Source organism: Dipodomys merriami, unplaced genomic scaffold, assembly GCF_024711535.1.
Source record: "Dipodomys merriami isolate MVZ:Mamm:240054 unplaced genomic scaffold, mDipMer1.0.p SCAF_29, whole genome shotgun sequence".
In the NCBI taxonomy this organism is placed as follows: domain Eukaryota; kingdom Metazoa; phylum Chordata; class Mammalia; order Rodentia; family Heteromyidae; genus Dipodomys; species Dipodomys merriami.
In genome coordinates this window covers 8,328,568-8,340,581 of record NW_027204381.1, presented here as the reverse complement: position 1 = coordinate 8,340,581, position 12,014 = coordinate 8,328,568, and the positions used below count along the sequence as shown (strand labels likewise).

The window sequence follows — 12,014 nt, the reverse complement described above, 5'->3', positions numbered from 1 at the left end:
ATTTGTACTTCTTTAGCTCATCACTGGGATGATAGGTGTGTACCACCATACTTAAACGTTATTTGAGATGGAATCCCTTATACTTTATTTTTTCTGCCTGGGCTGTCCTCTTATAGTGATCTCTAAATTTCTGCCTACCAAGTTGCTAGGATTACAGGCTTGATCCACTGAGCCTGGTTTAATTTTTATTTTTTAACTGCTTAGTTTTAAAACAGAATATTTTTGGCATATATATTTACACTTCATGAATTCAACCTATCATCTTAATGAATAATGAATTCTGATACTATTTCTTATAGTCTAAATTATTTCCCAGTTATACAATAATATTGTAATCAAATAGTTATAATTTTAGTTATAATTTTACTGGTCCTTTGCCAGTTTGTAGTTCCTGTTGTCATAAAGCACAGAGTTGAAGAAAAGAGGTGATGGTGATTAACCTTATTTTGGATAACATCATCCAAGTATACTCAGTGATGAAGAGCTTACATTATGTAGGGGGTGGTGTTCCAGTCCCTACCATTGCATAAAGGAGCAAACATTTAAAAAGGTAAACATTTCAAAGGCCTGAAACAAAGAAAATATTTTTAGTACATTAGACACATGAGAATCTTTAGATAGCTCAGTCTTTATTTTCATACAGTTCCCTTCTCCTGCCAACATACCTAAAGCCTTGGGTTCTTTTGTATTGAAGATAGGAAGCTCCATGTGATACCAGTGTGCCATTTGGTTATCATTATGCTAATAATTTCCGCATATAACAGTGATAATCTTCTCTGAATTTATGAATCACTTCAAAAGAAGAAGAAGAACAAACATTTCTGCCTTGACAAGTAAAAGATATCTTTAAGTTGGGAGAAATGACTGGAACAGAATGTCCCGTTCCTGGCACCCTTTGCCCTGTCCAGGTAAAGGAAGGGGGCCAAACAAGCAGCCATTCCTGCTTCTGCCAAATGGTCCTGGTGTCTCTTCCTTGGCTTTGCCAAGGGCAGGCTCCACGAAAGACTCTGTGAGGCTGGAAGCTGAATACAGAATAGTTCTCTGTGCCTCTTGCCTGGGCAGCAGGCTTGTCTGCCCCAGATCACACTTGAATAGATGAAAAGAATCTGCCCCCCCAACCCCCGCCCACTATTGGCCTGAGGCCTGCAGTGGAGTCCACAAAGGAACTTACAGACAAGCTGGAGTGGAAGGGCAGCAGGGAAAGCAGAGAGAGGATTTGGGAAAGTCTAAGAGGAAATGAATAAGAACATTTTCAGCTGATGTAGATTATCAGTTAGTCCAATGACCTGTTTGCTCCCATTTGGAGAAATGAAAAATTGCAGAGTACCCAGTTACTGCCTTTTGTGGTTTCCCTGGAATCCTGTCTTTCAACTTCTTTAAGGAGATGTAGGTGAAAAACAAGCTGTCACTCCTAAAAGTGGGATCCTGGGAGACAAGAAAACACATCGTAAACAAGTCAAAGTTCCTTCTGAAGCTGGATTTAGGAATTCAAGAATTTAACCAAGGTAAGAGAAATGTGTTCATGAAGGATATTGGTACTGGGTGATCTAGTAGTGATTCTTACCAATGTGCTCTGTTTGGTTGGTAATTGTGAAAACTAGCCCCTTTGTTTGAAAGTTGTCTTTGGGACAAGTTGAAAAAAAAATCCTTGCTCTATTTCTGCTCTAGTTAGAGCCAATGTAATGGGGATTCTCACAGTTAAGAAATGACCTAATTACACTTGCAGAATAGTCTCACAGATGTTTAGGTGGGACCTGTCTGTAATCCAAATTCAAAGTTGAACAAGAGAATCAGGAATGGATGGCTCATGCATGTAATACTAGCTACTCAGGAAGCTGAGATCTGAAGATCTTGGTTTGAAGCCAGCTTAGGATAGAAAAATAATTGGTGAAACCTTTCTTCAGTTAACTAGCAAAATGCCAGAAGAGGAGGGGTAGAACATCAGGCTTGAATAAAAAATGCTAAAAGCACCAGGTCCTTGGTTTCAGCTCTAATACGGTGTGACGCCACCCCCCCCCCCCCCCCCCGCCCCACACACTCCCTGCCCCATTACACTGGAAGAGTCTTCAATCCTTGTAGGTAACAAATGGGTTAATTTCTGGCTGTTTCTAGATGATAGAAAGCACATTTTGAAAGAAAAATAAGTAGACTCTCAGGAAAATCAAACTGTCAGGTCTAAGATTTTGATAGCAAAACCTCTTCTAGATTTTTTTCCCCAACTCTGTTTCTGTCCTTTATGCTCATGCTTGATCTCTGCTGATGTCTAGGATAGTGTATCACATATCTGGCATGGGTACTTGAGCATCCATATCAATGTACAGCCCTGGCCTCACCTCAGAACTGCTGAGTCAGAATATCTGAGAGGTCAGGCATGAGTGGCTCTCAGGAGGCTGAGAGCTGGGAATTGAGGTTCAAAGGCAGCCTGGGTAGAAAAGTTCCAGTGAGACTTATCTCCAGTTCATCATTCAAAAACTGGAAGTATAGCTGTGACTCAACATAATAGAAAGCTAGCCTTGAGCAAAAGAGCTTAGGAACAATGCCCAGGCCCTGAGTTCAAGCCCCACATTTGACCAAAAAACAAAGCAAAACACAACAGAATATCTGGGATGAAGGAAAAATGTGCATAACTAATTCTCTTTTGAGAAGATCTGGGGCCTCTGGAGACATAAAGACTTGAATTCAATCTGTAGTGTTACTGGTTCCTGCATGATGTTAGGCAAATTATCCAACTTTCGTTTGTTTTCTGATCTGTAAATCAGGGAGATAATTATACATATTAAAAATACTGCAGATATTCAGTGGCATATTTATAATGAACAAGAACAGCTTTGTTGGGCACCTGTGGCTCACATCTGTAATTCTAGCATCTAAGAAGGCTGAGATCTCAGGATCCCAATTTGAAGGTAGCCTGGGCAGTAAAGTATGTGAGACTTTTATCTCCAACTGACAAAAAGCTGGAAATGGAGCTGTGGCTCAAGTGGTAGAGCAACAAAGCTAGAGATAGCACCCAGGTAGTGAGTTCAAGCCAGCATATGAGAGAGAGAGAGAGAGAGAGAGAGAGAGAGAGAGACAGAGACAGAGACAGAGACAGAGACAGAGACAGAGACAGAGACAGAGACAGAGAGGAGAGAGAGGTAGAAACAGAAAGAGAGAGAGAGACAGAGAGAGAGAGACACACAGAGAGAGCCTGATGTGGAACTGTTCTACATATGTGATGGATTGTATGAGCTTTATCCTGTATGCAACATGTCCCCTGTTCCAGGCCTAGCTGTTGAAATCAATGCTATGCTTTATTCCAGGCCTAGCTGTTAAAATGGATGCTATGCTATGCTCCAGGCCTGCCTGCACAGCCTGGTGTATACCTGGTGTATACTTTACCACCATGAACCATTCAATAGCCAGTCCTTCTGCATATGCTGTGACTTTATAAGTAAAGAGCCACGGGCAGTGAGCCCTTGTCTTAGGATTGGCCTAGGACAACTTGCCAGATTGCTTTGCCCCAATGCTCTCTGCCTTGGTCTTCTTGTCTCTTTACCTGCTAGTTCTGGCTTTCTGGCTTCCATCTCTGCTGCCTTCCTCTACTTGATGGCCTTTTCAGGTTACCTTTCCTGACTCACGATTCTCGCCTCTCTTAAATCTGCATGCTATCTTTATTTTGGCATTACTTGCATTTTTGTACAAGACTGCCCTCATTCCTTCCTTTTCCTGTGGAACTCCCAGTGGTACTATGAGGTCCTCCATCCCCTGTCGGGAAAAGGTTCCAAATGACCCACACTGGAAGCCCAAATTCCCTGTGAACACACATGGGTAATAATGGAAAACAGTTGGAATATTTGCTCAAACATACTGACCTCCTAGTGCCACTGGAAAACGAAATAAACAAAACATGACAAAACAAACAACAGAAAGCCCAGCCTCCTGGTTAGAGACTTTAGTCTGTATTCCATATTGTGAATGTATTTATGCTAGCTTTTAAACTTCCATGCCACTTTTTCACCTTTCAAGGCCAGAAAGTGGGTTTTTGTGAGTCTTTTTTTTTTAAGTTGTGCTAAAACAAAGAAAGCAGCTGTGAGCATGATAGCTTCCAGTTCAAGGAGTTGATTATTAATTGCTTAAAGCTTGAAATGCCAAGTAGATGTGAGTGGGTGGTTATGACCTCTTCTGTCCCCCCCCTCCTCTCCCCTCCCCTTTCCCCCCTTTGCTCATCCCCTCTTCCTCCCCCCTCCTTTTTTCTTCTTTCTCTCTCCCTCTCTCCTTCATTACCACACCCTTCGCTGTCATATTTCTCACCCTGGTTAACTTTCAGTAAGGGGGTACTCACTGTCCCCAAGAGAACAGTATAGAAAGGAAGCGTCCTTAATGGCCTATAATGGTTGAGTGGATGTATAAGCTATAGGGAAGGTTTTCTGAAGTAATAATGTAAACGAATTTGTGCTTATGCCTTTGTAATGGAAGCAGTCAGAAAGTATCATCATCTTTGGTATTCAGGTATGAGACTTGAGTAACCTCATTTCCCTGAGGTTGCTCCCTGAGTCTCTAGTGTACTCCAAACTACAGCAACAGGGCAATTAGCACCTGTTAAGTATCTGGTAGCCCTTGACAGTTCAGACCCTCTGTCCCTGGAGATGTAATAGCTACCTACAAAAATAGACTCTCTCTCTCTTTCTCTACTCTCTTCTCTCTCCTCTCTCCTTCCATCTCTCTCTCTCTCTCACTTTCTCTCTCTCTCTCTCTCTCTCTCACACACACACACACACACACAGAGAGAAAGAGAGAGAGAGAATTGTATTGAAACAGGAGTTTTCTACTCCTCAGCTTGACTTTTTCATAGGCTAATCAGCCCATTATAACAGAGCTCAGAGTACTTTGCAGGGTTGAAAAAAGTCCTGGATTTGGGGTGGGAAGGTGGCTCAGTGGTAGAGTACTTGCCTTGCATGCATGAGGCCCTGGGTTCAATTCCTCAGCACCACCCACATCAAGAAAAAAGTTGGAAGTGGTGCTGTGGCTCAAGTGGTAAAGCACTAGCCTTGAGCTGAACAGCTGAGGGACAGTGCCCAGGCCCAGAGTTCAGGCCCCATGACCAGACCCCCCCTCCCAAAAAAAAAGAAGGACTAAAAAAGTCCTGGATTTATATGTAGAAAGAACTATACTATCTCTTTGGGAGAATTATAGTGTACCGGTTCTGAATTCCTGAGATTACACAGTTGTATTTCTTGGAAGCAAAATAAAAAAATCAAGGTCTCATAGGTTGGAGGTGTGACTCAAGTGTTGGACTATGAGCTTGAAGCCCTGAGTTCAAATCCCCAAACTGCTCAGAAAATTGATGTCTCTATGAGGTTAATTCAGTGATCACATGATCATCATCATCATAGAATCAAGAGCCATGTAATAAAGATCAAATATGAGGTACAGAGATTATATTTACAGAAATCAAACACACACCAACTACGCAAAACTTAAGAATAAAATTAATGACTATCTGGGCCAGATCCTGAGGGGATATGTAGAAACTGAACCTGTTTCCTATAATAAACTGAATATAGGGAGTAATTAGTACCAGAGAGCATTAACTGTGTTCCTAGCTGCTCAAAGATTTTATTCCATTATAAAAGTATAACAGTTCTACCAAAACTATGCATGAATTTTGGAACTTAGTTCCTAGTTTGTTCAGCCAAGGGGCCCAGAACCAATGCCTGAGCATAAAACCAGTCTTTGAAACCCTCTTGAGACTTCCCAAAAAACAACAGGAAATAAACGTTAGAGGACTAGCCTGGTTGTGCATGTTTATAATTACAGAACTTGGGAGGCTCAGACAGGAGGATCAAGAGTATGGGGCAAGCCAAGGCTACATCAGGACCCTGTCTCAAAAACTAAACCAAACCATTTTCCTAAGGCTCCTAACTTTTTAATGCAACCAAGTCTGTAGCTAAAGGGCTGAGGTACTAAACAGAATTTAAGGTATCTGTTAGTAGGGAAGTTGCCTTCCCTCCCTCCCTTTCTCCCACTCTCCCTCTCTCCCTTTCTCATTCCTTCCCGCCCTCCCTTCCCTCAAACCAGAGATAACTGAACCAGGGCTTTGTACCAGGCAAGCACCCTATCACTGAGCTATACCTTGTATAGGAGAGAAGACTTCTGATTCTTTCAGTCTATGATGTACATATCTTTAGTAACAAAGATGACCCATAACCATTGCTATAGGGAACTATTAGTGAACTATTACAGAAACTACTGTATAGACATGTGATTACATGAAAATGTGGTACGTTATTTGTTGAACTGAAAGCTAAAAGACATGAAGATGAAAAAGCAAGTTTGCATTTTATTTTCACTATGACCTCATTTTATATATGCACATATAATCACCTATCTCAACATATACAATGATAAATGCTGAAATATTGTCTCTGAATTGTTGGTTATAGATTTTTCTATATATTCCTAATTTTATTTATTTATTTAGTCAGTCATGGGGCTGGGAGTTGTCCCTGAGCTCTTTTTGCTCAAGGTTAGCATTCTTCCACTTTGAACCACAATACCACTTCTATTTTTTGAGTGGTTAATTGGAGATAAGAGTCTCTTGGGGACTTTTCTGCCTAGGTTGGCTGCAAGCCATGATCCTCAGATCATAGCCTCCTGAGTAGCTAGGATTTCAGGTGTGAGGTAATTTACTTTTTGTTTCAGTACTGAGGCTTGAACTCAGGACCTGGACACTATTTTAGCCTTTTCTACTCAAGGCTAGCACTGTACTAGTTGAGTCAGAGCACCACTTCTGCTTTTTTTTTTTTTTTTTTTTCTGGTTAATTGGGGATAAGAATCTCAAGGATTTCCCTTCCAGGGCTGGCTTGGAACTGCAATCCTCAGATCTCAGTCCTCTGAGTAGCTAGGATTAAAGGCATGAGCCACTGGAGCCCAGCTCCCATTCCTAATTTTAAAACAAGAAATTTGCATTGTTTTATCTCTTTTAAAATCTTTAATGTTTTTAAATCCAAGAAATACTATTTGTATTTCTGCATGGATAAAATATAGAAAGCTTTCCTTCTTGTTTCCTAAAGTAAGGAGAGATTGGTAAGCAATTTAGTCATTCATCTATCATTCATGTGTCCATGCCTTAGGTGTCAAATGTAGGAACCTTGGCTAAATAAAGCTGTACTGCACCCCGAGTTTCTCCCTAAGGAAGACTGAGGACATTTCCACAAGGCCAAGCTACCAGGCAGTTTCCAATGGCAGTAGAGGCTACTGTAGCTCTTTTTACTTAGCTCTGGACTCATGTATAATATCAAGCTGTCCTTTGAGGTAGGACAGTCCTGATGGCATCTCTTAGGTCATTTCACTGGGTTCCCGCTGTTGTTGGCCACTGGGGCCATCTCTGTCACTTTAAAATTAGTTACTGGAACAGATTCCTGAAAGCATCGACTGACATATAAAAGTCCTTTCTGAGAAACAAAGTCAGTGCATTCTGAAGACCAAGTTTAGAGGTTGTGAACTGGCAGACAGAGATTTATGTAACACTTTGTCTTTGTTCTTTGAGCCTTGTATGACCTTCCTACTCCTTCCTGCTGTCACCATCCCCAACAGAAAAATTGAATCTGTTTAGCCCAAATGTTTCTCCTTCCCTCTCCAGCCCTAGTAAGAGAAGAATAGCAGCAGCTGCATGACTTTTACATAATGTAAATACTTTATTTACTTTGGTATTTAATTTATGCATCTGGCCAATGTTTGCACAGCTGTTTGATGTCTGTATGCCCATAGATTAGCCCTTGTTGATTTCATCTCTTAAACTCTAAGCCATTGAGTACTGGAGGGCCCTCCCTCTTCGTTTTTTCTTTGCCCAGCCTCCTGCATAGTACTATACAGATGAGAACTCAATCGAGAAGGATGTTTTGCAGTAAGATTTATTCAGCTCCCTAAAGACACCATTCTCCTTTGGTTAAAAGAAGAGGCAACATTTCCTGGCCTGCTCAGGGAAAATAAGATAGTTGGCTTTGTTTTCTCTGCCAAGGTGATACTGGGGAGGATTTTATCCGTTCTAAGAAACTCTACTTGGAGGTTGAAGATAAAGGAGAGCCAGTCTAGGAAAAAAGGCTGGGCACGGGATGGGGCTGGTTAGGAAAATGCCCTCTTATCTAGGCATTACTTGTACATTGAGAACCACTAAGGGTAGTTGGCCAGAGTGTCACACACCTGTAATCCCAGTACGTGGAAGGCTGAGGCAGGAGAAATGAGAGTTCAAGGGCAGCCTGGGCTACATGAGGTTTTTGTTTGTTTGTTTGTTTGTTTTGTCTCAGGAAAACAAAATCAACCAACCAGCCAACCAAATATCTCTTGCCTTTCCAAAAAGCAAAGGATCAGGCATATGAAATGCCAGTGGTTTCCTAATCGGCATCACTAGATCTTACCTTGAGTTCCTGTACCCACCTGAATGTCTGTCATCTTCTTATGGGCATAGGAAGAGTCATGGCCAATTGCAGCAGGTGCATTAACAAAAATGTAAGATTTTCTTCCTTGTTTTCTCGCCTCTAATGGCAGATGGAAAATGGATATTGTCTTTTGAGGGGCTTTCTACCCAGAGGTACAGGAATCTAAATACATGGTATGTTAAGCAGCTTTCCATTACTATAATGGAATTCTTGAGAGGATTCACTCATTAAGAGAGAAGGTTTATTTTGGCTTAGCTTTGGAAGTTCTACTCCATTATCCATTGGATGGGTAACATAATTTTTATTTTATTTTATTGTTTCCTTTGGTACTGGAGTTTGAGCTCAGAGTGTTGTGCTTACTAGTCAAGTACTTTGTTTTGTGGGTCGTGGGGCTTGAACTCTGGGCCTAGGTGCTGTCCCTGAGTGCTTCAGCTCAAGGTAAGCACTATAACTTGAGCCACAGCACCACTTCCTAGTCAAGACTTTTGGACTATACCTCTCAGCATGTTTTTGCTTTAGTTAGGCTTTATTTATTTTTTTCACATAATGTCACAAGCCTCTGCCCAGGGTTAATGTCAGATCATAATGCTTCTAATGTCTCCCTAATAATGGAGATTACAGATGTATTCCATCATGTTCGACTTACTGGTTGAGATGAGGGTCTTCCTAAATTTTTTGCCTGGACTGGTATTGAACTATGATTTTCTCAGTCTCCATCTTCCAAGTTGCAAGGATTACAGGTGTGAACTATTGCACCTGCCACATTATTCTTTAAAAAACAAACAACAAAACCTGTTCTTTTTTCATTTTGTGTGATCTGGTCATCAACATGAATTTACCAAGAGGGGAAAAAATAAGAGATTTCCCTTTGATTATCTTACAGTATAGGCCATATTTTAGTCACCTTTTGAATTTCCTTATGCTTCAATTTCCTCAAAGTCAACTTGATTAAGCATTAATTATGCTGCTGAGAGGTACCAAGAAATGACTGAATTAACTAAATTACAATTTTTCTCATCTGTTTAGTTCTATCACTTTAGCTCAACTCTTTCCCAAACTTTTCTGTTGCTGTACTGTTGTCTTTTTATTGTTTAAGGAAAAAAATCCATTCAGGACTACAGAGAAATACTTAAAAAAAATTAGACCATGACCTGAAAAAGAAGGAGTGAACTAGCAAGTTTGAATCTGTTACCAACTCTGCTTGAGGCCGGCCTTTAATATCACCCGGAGGAGCAGTACTATTTGTTTCCAGCATGAAATACTAAGAGGAAAAATTGAGTGGGGAAGAGGGGAATAATATTTTGATAGGGTAGTTTTATTGTTTTGTTTGATATATTACAACCCCTGATCCCCAGTATATCCAGAGGTCATCTATACTTAAAGTTAAATACAAAATAACTCCCCAAGCCAAGTACAAGTGATTGAAAATGATAATAATAAAATGCCATGTAGGATTATTAGTATTGTTCTTCACAAGTTGCCTAGAAACATCCTATCTACCACATTCCCTTTTGGAAACATAGGTAAAATTTCAGCCAATATGTATTTTGAAGCTAGCAGGAAAAACGCAGATGTTATAAACCTTCTGAGATGCTTGAAGTTCTGGAAGCTATAAAAGACAGAATCGTGGGAGGGACTTGCAGAGAGCACCCTGGGAAAGCAGCAGCCCGGGGGAGCTGAGTGACCTCTCTTTGATCTCCTGCTTTCCCAAGTCACTTTCCCATGCATTTTGTCCAGGCTGGTTTCAGTTCTTTAGATGGAATAAAAGGCTTTGGGGTTGGGAGCATCACCACGTGTCTAAAGCAGAGTGCTGCTTCTGAAAACTCAGAGGGAGTACTCACTGGATTTACAGAAAAGTGTGTGTGTGTGTGTGTGTGTGTGTGTGTGTGTGTGTGTGTGTCTGTGTCTGTGTGTCTGTGTGTGTGTCTGTGTCTGAGTCTGTGTGTGCATGTATGTTAGTGTGTGTGTGCGCAAGTGTATGTTCTAAAGAGAGTAGCAACATCTCATAACCATCATAGACACTATGGAGGAGACCACTTTCTCTTTAAATAAAGCAACATCCTTACTGCAATACACAGAGTTTTTTTTGGGGGGGGGGTTGGTCCTGGGGCTTGAACACTGGGCTTGGGTGCTGTCCTTATGCTATTCAGCTCAGGTGAGCACTCTACTGCTTGAGCCACAGCTCCACTTCCTGTTTTCTAGTGGTTTATTGGAGATAAGAGTCTCACAGACTTTCCTGCCTGGGCTGGCTTTGAACCGAGATCCTCAGATCTCAGCTTCCTGATTAGCTAGGATTACAGGCATGAGCCACTGGTGCCTGGCAATACACAGACTTTTTAAAAAAGCTGTCTCCACATTTTCTCTACAGACATGTTGCTGCCTTTTAGGATCTATATATAAAAAGGTCAGAGCTGCCTTTTTAAGTTTTCCCCCTGCTATTAGTTTGAACTTAGGGTTGGGATATTATCCCTTAGCTCTTTTGCTCAGAGCTTGTTGTTCTACCATATGAACTGCAGCTCCACGTACAGCTTTTTTGTGGGTAATTGGAGGTACATTTCTGGTCAGGCTGGCTTTGAACCTCAATCTTCAAATCTCAGTCTTCACAGTAGCTAGGACCATAGACACGAGCCACCATTAGCACCATAGGTGCCCAACTATAGCAGCTTCTTTGTCCATTAACTGTTTCATAAGACTGCACCTAATTTTTCATGATAAGGAACAGAATTAATGCTTTGTACAAAGGTTTATATTTCAGGGCGATTCCTTTCATTTCTTGGTCCAAGTTCTTAACTGACTCTGAAATGATCTACCTGTTGTGCTCATGAGTCTACAGAGTATAGAACCTCATATAAATGATGTGTGTGGGTGATTGTGCAGGTTGTTTTGTGTATTACTCTATTTCCCATTTCCAGAATAAGGTACCCAAGGCTAGATAATTTGCAGAGGAAAAGGGTTTATTCACATAATAGTTTTGGAGGATGAAAGTCTAAACAGCATACGGTGTCTCTGGCAAGGGTCCTCCACTGTATCACAGTATGGAGGATGGCATCATGGCAGAGGCAGGTCTGAGAGGAAGAGATCTCTTTCACCTAGTGAAACAGGAAGCCAAAGACTGCAGAGGGACAAGGCTACCATGGGATTCAGGGTACAATGAGAATTACCTTAATCCTTCCCAAGGGTAGTGCTTCTAGTCCTACTAGGTCTCACCTCTTAAATGTCCCAGTCATCTACAATAGTGCATGACTGTAGTTCCAACTACTCAGGAAGCTTAGGTAGGAAGATCACTTAAGCCTACAAGTTCAAAACAACTTCAAGACTGGGCAACATGGTATGACCTTGTTTCAAAAAAGAAAGTGTCCTATCACCTCATAATATCTCTACACTGAAGACCAAAATCTCAATAAATGTACTCTTGGAGACATACGAAAATCATATCCAAACCATACTACTTAGCTATCTATGTTAGAAACTTTTTCCTGATAATTTTAGAAATGCTACAATGACCATTAATTTTAGCCTTAAAATTAATGTTAAAATTAATGTCATCAATCTTTAAAAATGCAATTTCTTCTGCATTCTCAAAATGTTAGACAAAAC

The 12,014-nt window shown here is 41.0% G+C and overlaps 1 protein-coding gene across 1 annotated transcript in view; it reads left to right on the top strand.

Annotated features, from left to right (window-relative positions):
• Positions 1–1,407: 1,407 nt before the first annotated feature.
• Positions 1,408–12,014, top strand: part of Arhgap32 (Rho GTPase activating protein 32) — a 252,760-nt gene continuing 242,153 nt past the window's right edge. Inside the window, exon 1 of the mRNA XM_070038327.1 lies at positions 1,408–1,505. The gene's annotated coding sequence lies outside the window, so the exon portion shown is untranslated. The remainder of the gene's footprint in view (positions 1,506–12,014) is intronic.